General features: G+C 42.3%; 1 protein-coding gene across 4 annotated transcripts in view; it reads right to left on the reverse strand.

Annotated features, from left to right (window-relative positions):
* Positions 1-16,642, reverse strand: part of USP49 (ubiquitin specific peptidase 49) — an 89,723-nt gene that overhangs the window by 71,324 nt on the left and 1,757 nt on the right. Inside the window, exons 1-3 of one of the 4 annotated variants that reach the window (XM_042938732.1) lie at positions 10,930-11,062; positions 7,569-7,650; positions 488-597 (exon numbers count right to left, since the gene is read on the reverse strand). The exons of 1 other annotated variant lie outside the window; for it this stretch is intronic. The gene's annotated coding sequence lies outside the window, so the exon portion shown is untranslated. 2 more of the 4 variants (XM_042938734.1, XM_042938736.1) reach the window with 2 other exon arrangements.

Here is a 16,642-nt window from a genome sequence, read left to right on the forward strand (position 1 = left end):
TTCACAAGCAGACTGCTGGCTGCCAATGTAGGTGTTGTAGCTAATATGCTCATTTACACTGTGCTGCTAACAAAAACTGATGAACACATTCAGTGCAAAGTGACATTATCTAGTCCAAATCCCATGGGCATAGAAAAGATGTTTTCCACCCAAATTACCTGTTCCCCTCTTTTTTTTCCAACCCCCAAATGTTAACTAGTATACAAGATAACACTGGTAAACAAAACCAAAAGCAACTTGGAGGGCATCCTATGTCTAAAGCTCTAAAATTGTGAACTGTCAGGGGGCGCCCGAGTGGCTCAGTTGGTTGAGCGTCTGACTCATGATTTCAGCTCAGGTCATGATCTCACAGTTAGCATGGAACCTGCTTGGGATTCTCTCTCTCCTTCTCTCCCTGACCCTCCCTCTCTGTCTCTCTCTCAAAATAAGTAAACATTTAAAGTAAATAAATAGGTAAAATTGTAGCCCTTCAGTATTTGATACTAACAGTTGGTAGGTGGGAGGATGAACGGTGAAGAACGCTGATGGTTGAGCCAACCATCAGCACCACTGGAAAAACACACAAGCTACGCGGTCTGTCAGAGGGGTCAGCAGAATCTTCAGCACACATAATAAAAGACCACACATTAATTTATTCAGGCTAACAAAAGATAATGCATTTTTATTCAATAATAATAGCGAACAATGAACACTTACTGTGTGTCAGTCACTGCCAATGGACTAGGTACCGTTATCATTTCCATTTCATAGATCATTTTTCACATCAAATGCAGGCTCTTTATCATTGCCTTTAAAACCTCCACAAAATGGTCTCAATTCCATTATATCTCCCTTTCTGCCAATCCAGGCCTCAGTTCTGACTCAAAAACTTGACTGATATATCTCATAGGAATGGAGCGGTTCTTTTCTCTGCCCAGCTTCCTTCTCCTCCCTTACTACTACAGAAAATTCTCAAATGAAGATGTTCTCAGTTAACCCCTTCCTCACATGCTTATTGAAAGTAAACATTATAGACGCATATAGAGTGAAAAGTGAATATCTTCTCTGAAAAAAGGGAATACCTCAATAACAGTCCTTACAGTTTATGAAAATAGAAGTATTCTACACATACTGTCCTGTAACATGACTTTTTAAAAAATATAGTTTAGGGGCGCCTAGGTGGCTCAGTCAGTTAAGCAAAGTTAGGAAAATTAAGCGAGTTAAGGAAATGAGAAAGGAATAAAACACACCAATACAAAAATCAACAAAACAGATGGAAGAGAAATGAGGGACAAAAAAGCTTTAAGACCTACAGAAAACAATTAACAAAATGCCCTCAAAATAAATAAATAAACATTAAAAAAATAAGGGGCGCCTGTGTGGCTAAGTCAAAGTGTCCAAGTCTTGATTTCTGCTCAGGTCATGATCCTGCAGTTCCTGAGATTGAGCCCCGTGTCGGGCCCTGCACTGACAGCACAGAGCCTGCTTGGGATTCTGTCTCTCTGCTTCTCTCACCTATTCACTCTCTCTCTCAAAATAAATAAATAAATATTTTAAATACAAACACACACACACACACACATAATTTAAAAAGTAAAAACATAAATATAAATAAAAATATAACAGGGACACCTTTCTGGCTCAGTTGGTAGACACGCAACTCTTGATCTCAGTCAGGGTCATGAGTTTAAGCCCCATGCTGGGTATAGAGATCACATACATACATAAATAAGAGCTTCTAAGTGTATTTAAAATAAATAAATAAAAGAAAATAATATCTAATAGTGGATGTCTTTCTAAATTAGCAAACAGAGATCCACTGCATTCCTAACAGCTTAATGGTATTCCATTGTGTGGAACCATCACATGTCATTTTTTTTTTTTTTTTTTTGCTATAACAAACAATGCTATAAAGAAAAACTTTGTATTCATATTTTTCATGCAAGTGTATGAATATATCCACAGGACAAATTTCTAGAAGTGGAATTGCTGGGTCACAGGGTAAGCACATTTTAAATTCCAATAGACTTGTCAGATTTACCTCCAAGGAAACTTACATTCCCATCAACAGTGTGTAAGAGTTCCAACTTCTCCACATCCTTTTTTTTTTTTAAGTTTATTTCTTTATTTTGAGAGAAAGAGAGCATGTGAGGAGGGGCAGAGAGAGAGGGAGAGGGAGAATCCCAAGAGGCTCCACACTGTCAGCACAGAGCCCGACACAGAGCTCAATCTCACCAACCATGAGATCATGACCTAAGCCAAAATCAAGAGTCGGATGTTTAACCGACTGAGCCACTCAGGCACCCCCCAAATTCCCCACATCCTTATCCACTACTGGCTACCATAACCTTCCAATCTGATAGGTAAAAAGTGGCAATTATATGTTTTATTTTATATTTATTTAAATGATTAGGATTACTGAACTTACAGCTTAAATAGATTTTGAATTTATTATTAGTTGTAGGCTAAGCTGAACTAACTATGGAGAAAAACAATTCAAGAAGCACATTAACAGAGGAACTGGGGAGACTGGTAATATTTGACCAATCTGGGCCTTAAGCGTGGAACAGACAATGATGCCAATCACAAATGAGTTTGATCTCTCCATTAAAGCACACTTACCTTTCACTTGAAATACAGTTATCATTTCTTCAAGCTATGCCATATATTCAGAAATGTTGTTTCTTTTAAGGGTATATTTAATTCCATAGTCAGGTACTCACTTTGTCATCTTTACTTACTCATGACACTCCTGTGTGTGATGCCTACTTCAATGATATTTTGTTTTGTATGAAATGTTGCTTATCAATCTGACCTTCGACCTCTTTTAGAGGTTAAAGCACAAGAGTATAATTAGTGTCTAGCCATGAACATCCAATATAATTAAGACAACTAATATTTGTAATTGTATTAGAACACAGAAAGAGGAGAGTAAGAGAAGTAGATGTTAGCAATGGCCCATCCATAGGGATATTCTAAACATTCTAGATTATGAAAACAAAACACTAATGAAGCTCCCAAATACTCTATAAATGCTTACATAAATGTGATGTCTTCTGTTCATGAATGCCGATTCACTGTCAAGGGCTAGATGTCTATGATTATAATGCTATTAGCAATGATGGCCGAAGTGAGCTATTCACACATTTTCTTACCTAATTTTCTTTGTGGCCACCTCCAGGAAACAATTTTTGTCAGAGAGACTCTAATTAGCTCTAACAGGGACTTAGACCTTATTATCCTGATAAATTAGTATCTATAATTGCAAAACTAAGTATCACAAATTATCTAGCATTCTAGAAAGGTTTTGGCTCAAAACTGATGTATCAGTAAACCCCTCGCTACTGTTTCTTTAATTCTCAATTAAAATTTATATTCGTGGGGTGCCTGGGTGGCTCAGTCGGTTGAGCATCCGACTTCAGCTCAGGTCATGATCTCGCAGTTCGTGAGTTCAAGCCCCGCGCCGGGCTCTGTGCTGACAGCTCGGAGCCTGGAGCCTGCTTTGGATTCCATGTCTCCCTCTCTCTGCCCCTTCCCCGCTCACGCTCTGTCTCTATCTCTCAAAAATGAATAAATGTCAAAAAAATTTTTTTTTAAATAATAAAATAAAGTTTATATTCTTCATAGAACAAACTGATACTTAAGACTTTATTTCAAAGTCAAAAACTCTTGCTACTTTACTATGTCCACATGGCCCGGACCCACGAGCACACGACAGATACTACACATCCTCTTTCCCATGTCAGAGACTGGCAGAAAGAGATAGAGCAGGGGGCAGGAAAGAGCAGAACACCAGTGTGACAAAGTGCTCAAGCCAGGCTATAAATTATCTTTTGGTCACCCATGGCTGCATTTTGAAAAGCTGACACAGAGGTAGGACCTATCCTTCCCTTGGAGGAATACAAGTATCATATGAAAGCATCTCCCTAACTCACTAACAAAAGAGCTTTGCTCCCACCCCTCACCCAACTTGCCCAATGAGAGAAGCACTGCTGGGTTCTAAAGGCAACAAGACGCTCTGTATTCTGACAATGGGAGGGAGGAATGAAGACTAGCTTCCTGGGCTCTGAACTCTGCCAGGCTGTCCTGCTAATCCTTCCCAAATCCCACAATGTTGGGGTGGGGGTGGGGGACAGAACAGACAACAATCCAAAACTGAATCAAGGATAGTAGCTCTGGATTACAGGAGGTTATAACATTCCTCTTTGAATGGGGGCGGAGTGGCCAGTGAGACTGTCGCAGTGCATATACAAAACCCTGTACATTTATAAAAACATAAGATAAAAATACATTTTATCCTTGATCCTTCTGATGTGGTAACCAACATCTGCCCCCAAATCATTTGCCAGCCCAGGCTGCACGGAAGGCACACAGTAGCAGGCATTTTCACACAGTGAGGCTGGAAGAGATGCTCCTAGAGTGTAAATTACTAATTAGCTCAATAGAAGACAAAGAGAGAAAATACCTGTCACAGGATGCTGTTTACAGCCTGACATATAATAAAAACAACCCTGAAAATTTCAGAAGAGTGCCTTACTTTTCAGACTTCTATTAACATGTAAATGGCAAAGAAACAGTATTATAGTCTTTAAAAACTGCCCATGTCTCAGAAACAATAATGTATGACTGGAAAGAATGCTTTCCAAATAATTTGTAATTTTCTCATCCTTATGAAAGCTAAGTGTTTCTAATTATTACAATCAGCTTTAATAAGGAGCTATATCTCATAGCTTTGATGATCATTTAAAGAGTTGGGGGTGGGGGTGGGGGTGGTATGTATTTTACACACATCAGAATACAGCTAATAGTCCCTTCACTGAAATTGAACAGGCCTCATTTTGCAGCTCATGCTTTTATGAAATGGACTGGCTACCATTTTAATAACAATTGAGGATGAGCTGGAAGATAGTAGCAGGGATGGGGTCAGTTAAATCTCCTTATACGATGACAACTGAAATGACTACCAAAATTTGAGTTTATTTTGGGTGAAGGTAATAGTATGTTAAGATATTTATATTCATCCCTCTACCATGAGGCACATCTATCTGTATTAATTGCAACCAATGTTCTTAAGGAAGTGCATTTTGTACTTAGATTTCTTCCAGCTCCTTGATGCTACGTAAAGATCTTCAGTATACGTATTTCACCTAAATATGTTGCAGTCATGGTGATGATGGCTCCTGTCTTCACATAATAATCACCCATACATCATTAAAAGCTATCACATCCTGGGGCGCCTGGGTGGCGCAGTCGGTTAAGCGTCCGACTTCAGCCAGGTCACGATCTCGCGGTCCGCGAGTTCGAGCCCCGCGTCAGGCTCTGGGCTGATGGCTCGGAGCCTGGAGCCTGTTTCCGATTCTGTGTCTCCCTCTCTCTCTGCCCCTCCCCTGTTCATGCCCCGTTCATGCTCTGTCTCTCTCTGTCCCAAAAATAAATTAAAAACGTTGAAAAAAAATTAAAAAAAAAAAAAAAAAAAAAAAAAAGCTATCACATCCTGAGGATGCCCTTGTGTGTGAACACAACATGCCAGGTACTAAGAAGGTCCCCAACAGAGATGTACACCAAGACACGGTTTTTGCTGATGAGGGAGGGGCCTATACACTTGTTGTTCACAGGTAAAAGAATGTTTTTCAAGACACACTGAAGAAAATAAACCATAAACCCCCCAAATCCACTCTCAATCCAACCTTGAGACTCCTTCGCCTCAGAAGATTAACTAAAATCAAACATACTAACTTGCTAATACATTCAAAGATTCTTCCCTTTTCTTTTGAAAATTAAGGCCTTCCTATCCACTTTTTTTTTTCAAATTTGCTTGAAAGATACTCCAGTGAAAGAAAATGATAAAGCAAATGGGGCAAAATGTAAACAATTGGTAAATGTGAGTAAGTGTATAGAGAAGTTCCTTGTGGCATCTTTGCAACTTTTCCATAAGCTTGAAACATTGTACAAATTATCACAAGCCACACACACAGACAAAGAGTATTAACAACAGAAGCTCTCTCACAGGGCTGTTGAGAGTTTCAAACAATTCACATACTTAGTTCATGCTGGGCACTTAGTAAACACTAATTATCAGTTATTTTAAAAAATAAGTGGATCAACTATAACAAACGAACCACTCTGGTGAGGAATGCTGATAATGGGGGAGGCTCTGCATGTGTGGGGATGGTGGTATATAGGAAACCTCTGCACCTTCCTCTCAATTTTGCTAAGAACCTAAAGCTGCTCTAAACAAACGAAGTCCTGGGGTACCTGGGTGGCTCAGGCAGCTAAACATCTGACTTAAGCTCAGATCATGATCTCACGGTTCATGGGTTCGAGCCCCGCCATCAGGCTCTGGACTGACAGCTCAGAGTCTGGAGCCTGCTTTGGATTCTGTCTCTCCCTCTCTCTCTGCCCTTCCCCGAGTCACGCTTGCTCGCTCGCTCTCTCTCTCTCTCTCAAAAGTAAAAAAAAAAAAAAAAAAAAAAAAAAAAAAGTCTTAATAAAAAAAAGAGTGGTCCAATTTGTTTAACCAAATTAAAGCATACATAAATATACATAGTATATTACTTACACAGACACGCATAAAGAGAAGACAGTGAAAAACCAGAGTTTGAACAGATTTTGCTTATGGATATCTGCATTAAAATTGGAGTTCCGCTTTTCCTCAATGGGCAACAATCCCTCAACTGCAAACCTGTATGGTTTATAACAAGTCCTTTTTTTATGTGAAAAAGGTAGATAGCTAACCATTTATCTGCAGTGCAGTCAGGCATTTTATTGGTTTTGGGTTGTCTTATGAATGCAACTTTTTAATGAAAACACAAGGGCATGTAAGAACCCGGATGTAATCTTTGCATTAGACATAGCCCTTCTGGTGTTTGTCCCAGTTTCCCCACCTAGAAAGCTACTGAAGAAAGGTTAATAACAGAACCACAGGGACAATTTAAGGATTGGCAAACAAAACAGGTTAAGGGATAAAATAAACTAACACTGTTTAATCTGGAGAAGAGCATGCTGACGAATCACCTCACAACAGTCAAGTAGAGGTAATACCAGAGCACAGACTGCCTGCAAAATGCCAAGGTTCAAATCTTATGCCCACCACTTGGTAGAATTCTACAAAGAAAGAAAGAAAGAAAGAAAGGGAGGAAGAAAGAAAGAAATGAAATGAAATGTCTGAGTGTAACCTTGAGGTTTTATTAAATGATTAAAAGTCCTTTAATCTGAAGGAGTCTTTATTTCATCACATGTAAAACAGGAACAGTGATAATGCCAACCTCACAGGATTGCTACGAGTAGTAAATGAGTTACAGTCTGCAAAGAGCTTACATCGGTGGCTAGCATAAAAGTATATACATGGGCAGCTACTATTATTAAGTTTATGAAGAACTAGAGTCTACTTAATATTATAATAAGCAAATATTTTTACTCAATTGAGAATGAGGCAACAGAGAACAAACAAAATTACAGCATTAGGTGCATGCTAGCTAGAAGGCAGATTGTCCTAATAGAGAAAATAATTAAATACTGGAAAAGATTAGCTACAGAGGTTGCCACATTATCTCTGAAGATTTATGAAAATAGCATAAATGTTTATCTACCTGGGATGATTTAAGTGGGATATTGACTGAAGTTGCAGGATAAACTAGAGGTCCTTTCAAGGTCTCTTCCCATCCAAAGAATCTACGATTAATCAGAAAAACATTTAAGTACGTACAACCTCTTCATTCAAATCCAAACATATAACTTAAACGTTTTTTGCTTAACAAATAAGATTATAACCAAAATAAAGTTCAGTTGAGTAGAATTTACTTGATAAACAAATGAAAATAAAGCTTACATTTATCATTGGGAGTCCTTATTGATCAACAGTATTATTTGAACTAAAAGATTACCCATTTTCAGTTTTAGAAATATCAACAGAGCAATAACCATTCTCAATGAAAATTAGTGATTTAGCACACTATAGTAGCATATAGAAACAAAAGACAGGACCCTAATGGACTCTTTCCCTTGGTTGACCGTATAGTTCAACTATTTTCTTTTTCATCAACATCACATAAGTCTAAAATAATTTATATAAAGACATCGTGTATAAAACAACTACACTATAAAAATGTCAATACCATAAACAGAGTGAAACCTAATAGTAATGCCAAACATAATGCAGACAGCAAGGGAATATGCACGAACATCCTACAGAAACAGTTACCTCATAGAAAAGTTACTCTTAAATTTGAAAGTTCACATTTCAGACTGATCCTCTTGAAATTGAGCAGCAAAAATAGTAATTTTTAAAAATTTCCTGTTAAATTACAAAATCAGTGGAGTCATCTTGAACATCTGCTTACGAGAATCCAGATTCCATGAACACAGCAGCTGAATCCAAATAGATTTTAGGTTCTGAGTTATTGACATAGATTAATAACCAGTGTTTCTGATACCCACTAATCAAAACATAATTTTGCTGTTACAAATGCCACCAGTCTAATCATTGCTATTTACACAGACACCCACAAAACAGTGGTAATTCAAAATTTACACAACTTTGAAAAAAAATTTCTTTGTGTATCTGACACTAATGAAATAACCTCAAGTAAGATTCTCAAGATCAGTTTGCATTTTTCCTTGTTAATGATAGCTATCCTAAATTACAGCACCATCAAATAAAAAGTAATAATCGGTCATATTCTTAGTTAAATGTAAAAGCTTCAGAATAAAAGTCATCAAAACAAAACAGTAGGAATAATCTAAATTTTGTCCCAAATTTCTCAACTACCTTTTAATTTCCAGAAGTGTCTTAAAAATCAAAAGCTTCTTGGAAATTAATATTAATACGGCCTTCTTTATTCACAACCACAAAACAGGAGAGCCAGTGGAGCTGTCCAGGGCTCCAGCTTGCATTACCATATAGAGGCTTTTTCATGATAAAAATTACCTATAAACTCATTATTTAACCTAGAAAAGAAGTCCCACTCTAAAATCCTCCACTATTCTACAAATCTCCCTTTCTTTACTCCATTTAGTTAAATGGGTGAGTTACTTACTATAGTGTGAAATGTCCCACATAAAGCTAAAGGCAGCTTAGGAACTCAAAGCCCTCACAGTCTGGATTTAAATCTCTTCCCCAGCAAACTTCCCCGGTTGGTTTATCTGCCTTCTTCTGAAATGATTTCTCAATATTCTCCAGCCACCATAAAACAATTACGCAGAAATCTAGTTGATTAATCAAAACAAAAAGATGTTCATCTTTCTCGATCTCCACAACAGTGGGCTCTCCATTGAAAATGGAAATGTTGTCGATAAAGCACTCTGCCCAGTGCTGTCAGGTACAACCCTCCTACAACAACACTATCACACCACATAGGCACAGCCACACTGTACATAAATACAACCCGTATTCCCATTATCACAACACTAGCAAAATGCAGAGGTTTTCAGCACTGAGCTGACGCTTCATCATTCACAGAAGAACAAAATCAAATCAAAATGGGTCTCATCTTTTCAAAGTGGACATGAAAGTCGAATTAAAAGCAATGAAGGGTAGAAGCAGATTCAAGATACCCTGAAGGGGAAAAAAGGTTTCTGGAATTTCCTACTTTTATGGACAAAAGAACTCACAATTTCAACACACTTAACAGTTCTCTTCTCAACAAAGAATTCCCTTCCTGCACATGACCCCCCCCCCCCCTCCACGTCCACTCTGACTTTCCAGTTTTTACCCCTATCTCTAGGTCTCTTTTCACTCACCATGGTTCCTCCTCTTCTGCACCAAAGGCTCCCTACACTTGGTCCTTCACTACAGCACCTGTGCCCTGACCCATGCAGACCTTCCCTAGCATCTCCCCACAACATGCACATCTGACTCCCACCCCTGTGCAGGCTAGCCCAGTTCTTCCTCCAGCAGGACTTCTCCAGCTTCCCTTAACCCTGTTCTCGTCCCTTACACCCCATCTCATCCTTGAAATCCCGGGGCCCAGCTCTTCCTTGCTCCTCTCACCATCCGCTTTCAGCCCTGTCTCTCCACCTCATTGTTTTTACCTTGGATCTGGCTAAACCTCGTCAATTAACACAATTCCCCAGTTACCCTGTCCCAGCCCGCCATCACTTCTTTACACCCTTACTCTCTTCTCCTTTCAGCTTGTCTGGTCCCAGAATTGTCCTATTAACGCCCCACCTCTCATCCCGGTTTCCTTTCACCCTTCCACTACGCTTATTCCTAACTCCACCTGGTACTCGTCCAGTGTCTCATTCACCCGCCCTCACTTTCAAGAATTTACACCCATCGCCCACCCACTAACCCATACCTTTCTCAGAACCTCACGATTCCCACCCCACCGCGGGTCCTAGTCCTTCGGCTCCTCTCGCTCTGCACTAGTTCACACCCTTGTCACGTCTGGCTCTTAATCACTCTCTCTCCTCTACTCCCAACTATCACCCCAGCTCTGGCCCTCCTTGCCTTCCACTTCCAACTCTTACCCCAGCACCCTCACCCTGTCACGATCCCCTACAAAGCTCTCCTCCTCCAACCTGTGCTCTTAACACCTAACCCCAGTCTCGGTCTGCCGAACCTCATTCCCGGCCGGCTTCCTGAACACCCACCCTGGGTTTTGCCTCCTTCCTACCTCCTTGGCTGGCTTTTTCTCACTCCTCTTCTCCCAGCCTTCTAACCCTTTCTCCCCTTAATCCTTCTCATCTCATTCTTAGACCCGTTCCCCCCAACCGCCCCCGAGCCTTCCTTCGCTTCTCCCCTCAAGCCTTTTTTTTTTTTTTTTTTTTTTTAACCCTCAAGCCAGTCTTCGCCCACCCCGCCAAAATAAAGCGCCGGCCCGCCCCGTCTGCCGGCTCTCGCCTCCGCCGGCCCCCGCCCCGGGCGCCCCCCAGCCCGCCGGCGCCGCGGTCCCGCCCCCTGCCGCCGCTCCTCCCGCCCGCAAGGCGCGCGCCGCCTTTGTCGCCCCTCACCCGGTGTGTGAGGATTTGGCTTCTTTAAAGGGGTGGGCCAGTGTGCCGGAGACTCCTGTCCCCGCCTCCGAGTCTTAGAATGGGCTCCCTGGCCGTCGCGTCCTCCCCGGTCCCAGTCCCCCCACCCCCTGGAGCTACCCCCTTGGCTGCCTCCCTACCTCCTCCGCCCCCTCCCTGACCCCCCTCTATTTACCGCCATCATCAGCACGCGCGAGCTGTCACCAGGGCGCGAGACAACCGAACCCGGCCCCGCCCCCTGCCCTCCCATTGGCCCGCCCGTCGGAGCCCCGCCCCCCGGGCCCCGCATTGCGCCAACGGCGCTGCGCTGGGCCCCGACCACGACACAGACTGCCTCTCCGAGGGTTCGCGCCGCGGGCGCAAAGTTTAGGGTTAGCCACCAACGTGCGGCCAATTTGAGCCTGGCGTAACGGGCGGCGGCGTAGAGGGGCGTTGTGAATCGCGGGTCGAAGTTTGGTTGAAGCACAGAAGGGTAAATAAGGAGGTTTCCAGACAAAGAGACTCTTAAAGGTACAGAGTCTTAAGGCTGTCCCTCCTCCTTAAAGGGCCAGCGACTCTCCGAGCCCATCTCCGCCCCCTTCTCCACAGCACTTCAGCCCGCGGAGCAGTGAAGGAATTCTACATTAGTTCTCCGCACATTTTTTGGAGCTCCTTTAACATCTGTCCCCACTGCCAAGGGGGGAAACCTTTCTCACTATTTGGTCTCCTTTTTTGTTTTGTTATGTTAAAAGACTAAGTTACTGCTAACTGTGCCGTTCCGAAAGAAGCAGCCTCCGAACTTGGGGGTTTTCTGAGGCAGCGTTTGCAAAAGTTACTATTGGCTCCCAGACGAGTGAGCACGTGTCTGACTTTTGCCACTGATGACCCAGGCGGGACCCAGCTGTTTTATGGAAATCCCCCAAGGAAGAGGTTCACAGCCAAAGCCTTAAATTTAGCAGACTGTAGGGACGGAGACCACAAGAAAACAACAGCGACGATTTCTACTAGGCTTTTCTGCCTCTAAAAAGGCTTCCTCTAGAGGCTGCATTGTTCTGACGTTACCCACCCCCCCCCCCACACACACAAATTACAAACAACACACCAACACGGTTACATCACCCAACACAAGGCTAAAGCAGGTAAAGTCTTATATGTAAATAGAAGGACAAGGAAAAGAAATAAACATGGGTTATCAGCTACACTGGTTCAAGGCTGCACACTTGCCAATATGAAGTAGAGAAGCACAAAAGCTAAAGACCAAAATAAGAAGGGAGAAACAGCGAGTGCATGTGTAAGCATGAAACCACAATGTCTGCAGCCAAGCGTGCTTAAGTGTAAAAACGTGTTCAAAGGTAATTACCCTGGACATTTTAAAGAGGTTTGATGATGGAAGGAAAGGACCTTGATTGATTTGATTGATTTGGTGAAGATCTGCCATGTGGTTCAAGAGCTCAAAAAGTAAGATCTAAAATTTAGCATTCCCTTTGTTGTCTTTAATTAATTTCTTTTTAAAATTCTTACCTTACATTGTAACTCAATTATCAATTTTTCTCCCCTTACTCTGCAACCCCCTCCAATTATTGGAGATTAGATTGTATCTTATCTAATGTTAATTCCTTAACAAAGTGCCTAATGGGTAATAGGTGCTTTTGAGTGAAAGGTTTTGGAGCCACTTAAGACTTCCAAAGGAAAGGGTGTTCTCAAAATAGCATAGTCTAGGGCGTAAAGATTCTCAATGCCCTGAGCATGTATTGGATCAGTGGTTCTCAAAGTGTGGCCTGTGGAGCCCTGAGACTCTTCCACAGGGTCCCTACCAAACTTGTTTTCATAATAAGACATTATTTGCCTTTGTCACCATTATGGTATTTGCACTGATGATACAAAAGTAACAATGGGCAAAAATGAGCACATTTCAAGTCAATAGCACTCAATTATGCTATCAAAGTACTCTTCGCTACCACTCATTCACTGAAAAAAATAATACTCATTTCACTTTGGAAGTCATAGCCCGACACGGGGCTCAATCTCATGAACCATTGAGAACTCATGACCTGAGCTGAAATCAAGAGTTGGATGCTTAACGGACTGAGCCACCCAGGCGCCCCCGTTATAAGTTTTAATAAGGCAACTATCAATAGATAGACATAAACTAAAGCTCTTTGGAACTTTTAAAAGTGTCAAGGAGTCCTGAGACTAAAAAGTTTGGGAATTGTATATTAGATGGAAGCAGAAATAAGAAGGCTATTTTAGATATTCAAATATGAGAAGGCTCGGCAGCAGAGCCAACAAGGTTTTAGCGTAGCTTCAGAGTTAAGTGCTTCAGTGGTTCATTAATGAGGAATGCAAAATAGAATCAGGAGCACTGAGCCTCCTTTAAAGACACAACTGGTAATGAAATGTGATCACAACACACATGGTACGACACAAAAACAGTTCAGAGACAGGAACAACTAAGACCTGGGAGCCGAGGGGAAACAGGGATGGATGTGTTCCACAAAGAGTAAGTATATAGACAACTGTACCTCAACATTTTTTTTTTTCCTAAACAGAGACTCTTTTCCTTCAGGTTGCAGAAGAACAAGTAAAATCTTATCACTGTGAATAAATTTTAAAAACAGAGTTCCATGCTCCAGAGATGGGCCACACAACTGTGCTCGCTGATCTGGCTACAAACAATATACCTGTACTATGTATACCTTCTTGGGACCCTCCCTCACTGCTCATTCTCTATTATAATAGCATTCTTTCCACTGGGGGAGAATTTTACCTGCCACCAAGCAGTATGACCTCATAACGTCCCATCTTTTTTTTTTTTAAGATTTTATTTTTAAGTAATCTCTACACCCAATGTGGGGTTTGAACTCACAACTCGAGATCAAGAGTCACATGCTCTTCCTACTGAGTTAGCCAGGCACCCCCATAACATCCCATCTTAGCCATCCTAACCAAACACCAGTACCTTCAGCACCATTACAAAGACGCCAGTGCAGAAAGGGCATCTCCTTGCCGACAAAGCTTTTGACATCTATTCTCCCTTGAGCCCCTCAACAAGCCTATGAAACGTGGAATGTAGGCATCATTATTTCCCACTTTACTGATAAGACCCAGAAAGGCCAAGTTGACTTGGAGTTGCCTGGTAAGTTCAGGACAGTCCTATGGCCAGCACCGGGCCAATTGTGCCCTAAAGTGGTGCTCTCTCTCCTTTAGTAGTTGCCTCGGAATACCCGTCACCTCCACATCCCTAGCTTTGCTTTTCCTACACAACAAAAGATTTCTAATATTGAATTCTGCCTTGGGACAGTCTAGGATATATAAATGTGCTCCCTAAATTCTCTTTTTTAAAGCCCCCAAAGAAATTTCAGCAGAATTCATATTAACCTTAAAAAACAGGTCTATGCCATCTGATGGGGCAGGAATGTGATAGAAAATAAAACAGAGAATGCAAGAGAGTTAGGAATCTTTGCCCTAAGAGTTCCAAGAACTTTTTTTTACTTGCTAATTTCATCACAGAGGCAAGGAACTATTTCTCTGCCTCATCAATCACATCATTCTGAACAATGAAAATATACTCATTATGCCAAAATTCCATTACAACAGAATAATTTTCAGATCCCACAGAGTGTGTTATAATGGAAGAGTAACTCCTGGGGCCACAGAGAAAGCTATAAAGATTCTTCATACATATTCACCCCCACCCACTTCTAAAAGGTTGTGTGCATGTGTACATAGAAACAAAAGGAGAATGGGGAACCAATAGGAAAGGTAAGAATAGGCACAGTCCTGCTTCCCAGACTGACCGAAAGACCTGAAGGTCTATGAAATGAAGGAGGGAAACCCCTGGATGAGACCTCAGAGGAGAGGTCCAAGTGGCAGGGGAAGATCTTACACATAATAAGCCAGCAGGACATATTTCCCATCTGCTTTACCTTGGCCTTCATGTTTCCTTTCAAAAGCTGTTCTTCTAGAGATCCTTTTTTGGACCACAGATCTTTGAGATACTCTAACAAACCCTATAAATCCTAGTCCCCCAAAACTACACATATGTATATACACAAAACCGTGTCTGATTTCAAGGCATCTCAGGCCTCTCAGGACTGCCCTTGGGGGGGTTAGGCTGTTGGAAGTTAGTACTGCTACTTCAGAGTTATCATTTGCTCATACTCCAGCACTAATAATAAACTCCCTCATTAAGCACAATAGAGTCTCCACAATCCAGGAGGGAATGGACAGGTATGTTCTGTTTTGTTCCATTTCTGTCTCAGAGTCACTGAGAAAACAGATGAAATAAATACACAGGGAAGGGATTTCCCTAGATGAAGGCAAGTCAAGGTTGCATGAACTCTGGGGGGGATAATGTAAAGTTCTGAGTCCTGAACGATGGTCAAACTAGGCGAGCTAAAGGGTCCTTTGTAACCCCACAGACTGATTTTGGGATGTTCTACACAATGGCAGAAACTCTACCTTGGGGGAAGAGTCCACCCTCAAGAAGAGACTGCTCAAAGTCCAAGGACACCAACCCCCAGGAGAGGACCACACTTGTAACGCAACTGGTTTCAGCCATGCCACATGGCACTTGTGATTGGGGCCTGCAGCCCATGGAGACCAGACAGCAGCAGGTATAGAGAGGGACGCTGTGGCAGGGGAAAGGCAATATTGGGAATTCCAGGTGTGCACCTGGGAGACAGTGAGGCCATATATCAGTCCTGCCTAGCTCCAGATCTTGAAAATGTTCAGCCTGTTGCCCTTCCTAAGTTCTCAGAGTCTCAACTCTGGACACCTGAGGGCATGCTTAGGTGGGACTTTCTAACTGCTCCCCTTACCATCCAGGATTTGGAGAGAATTTCACTACCTCCTCCTGGAGCCTCAGAATGAATACTGGACACACCGGGTTGGGGCAGACCTGGCGGAGGAGAGGAGTGGTCAGTCTCTAGGTATTCCTTCAGTGGAGCAGGGACACCAATAGATGGTGGAGGAAAGATGACCACTTGGTACTCAAGATCTGAAGCAAGCAAGCGGGAGGCAGCCTGGGAACAGGGGAACAGAGAATCACAACAGCACAGGAGCCCGGCGGAAAACACAGCCAGAGCAGGAACCACTAACGAATACAAGAGATGGATTAGACACAAGTGGAATACGGGCTTCCCTAAATCCCTTCTGCTTTTTTTGCCTTCTGCTGTCACACATCTTGCCATGTGCAGGCATCACTTGTGGAAGAACTTAATGGTTTCTGTAAAGGGACTCTTTCTTTAAAATTAAACCTCATCCCAGGGAATAAAGTGCTAGTTCTGCTTTTGTCCAATATACACTGGAGGAATGACATGGCACCATAGACACCCAGGTGCCCCACTTTGACATATTGTGGTAGCCAGGAGTCCCAAGTCAGAAGTCTGGTCCCAACTCCAGCCTCATCTCAGCGTGACCTCTTTGGGAGCCACCACCTCCCCATTTCATGGTAAAGGAAAACCAAAGGAGCCCTACAGCTGCCCTGCATAGCTCTGACAGCTGAGGTTAGCAGATTCCTACATGGCTCTGGCAAAGGTACCCACCCAGGTGACATGTTAGCAGGGTCCCAGAAATTTCCCAGTTTATGTTCTTTTGGGGGTGGCTACAGATGGGGAGAGCGGCAAAGCATCTGGAAGCAAAGGAAGGAGATTTAGGAAGACAGGCTGGTATAGAAAGAAAAACATCAGATTTAAACCCCAAAATATCGCATCTC

Source organism: Panthera leo, chromosome B2 (genome assembly GCF_018350215.1).
Source record: "Panthera leo isolate Ple1 chromosome B2, P.leo_Ple1_pat1.1, whole genome shotgun sequence".
Lineage (NCBI taxonomy): Eukaryota > Metazoa > Chordata > Mammalia > Carnivora > Felidae > Panthera > Panthera leo.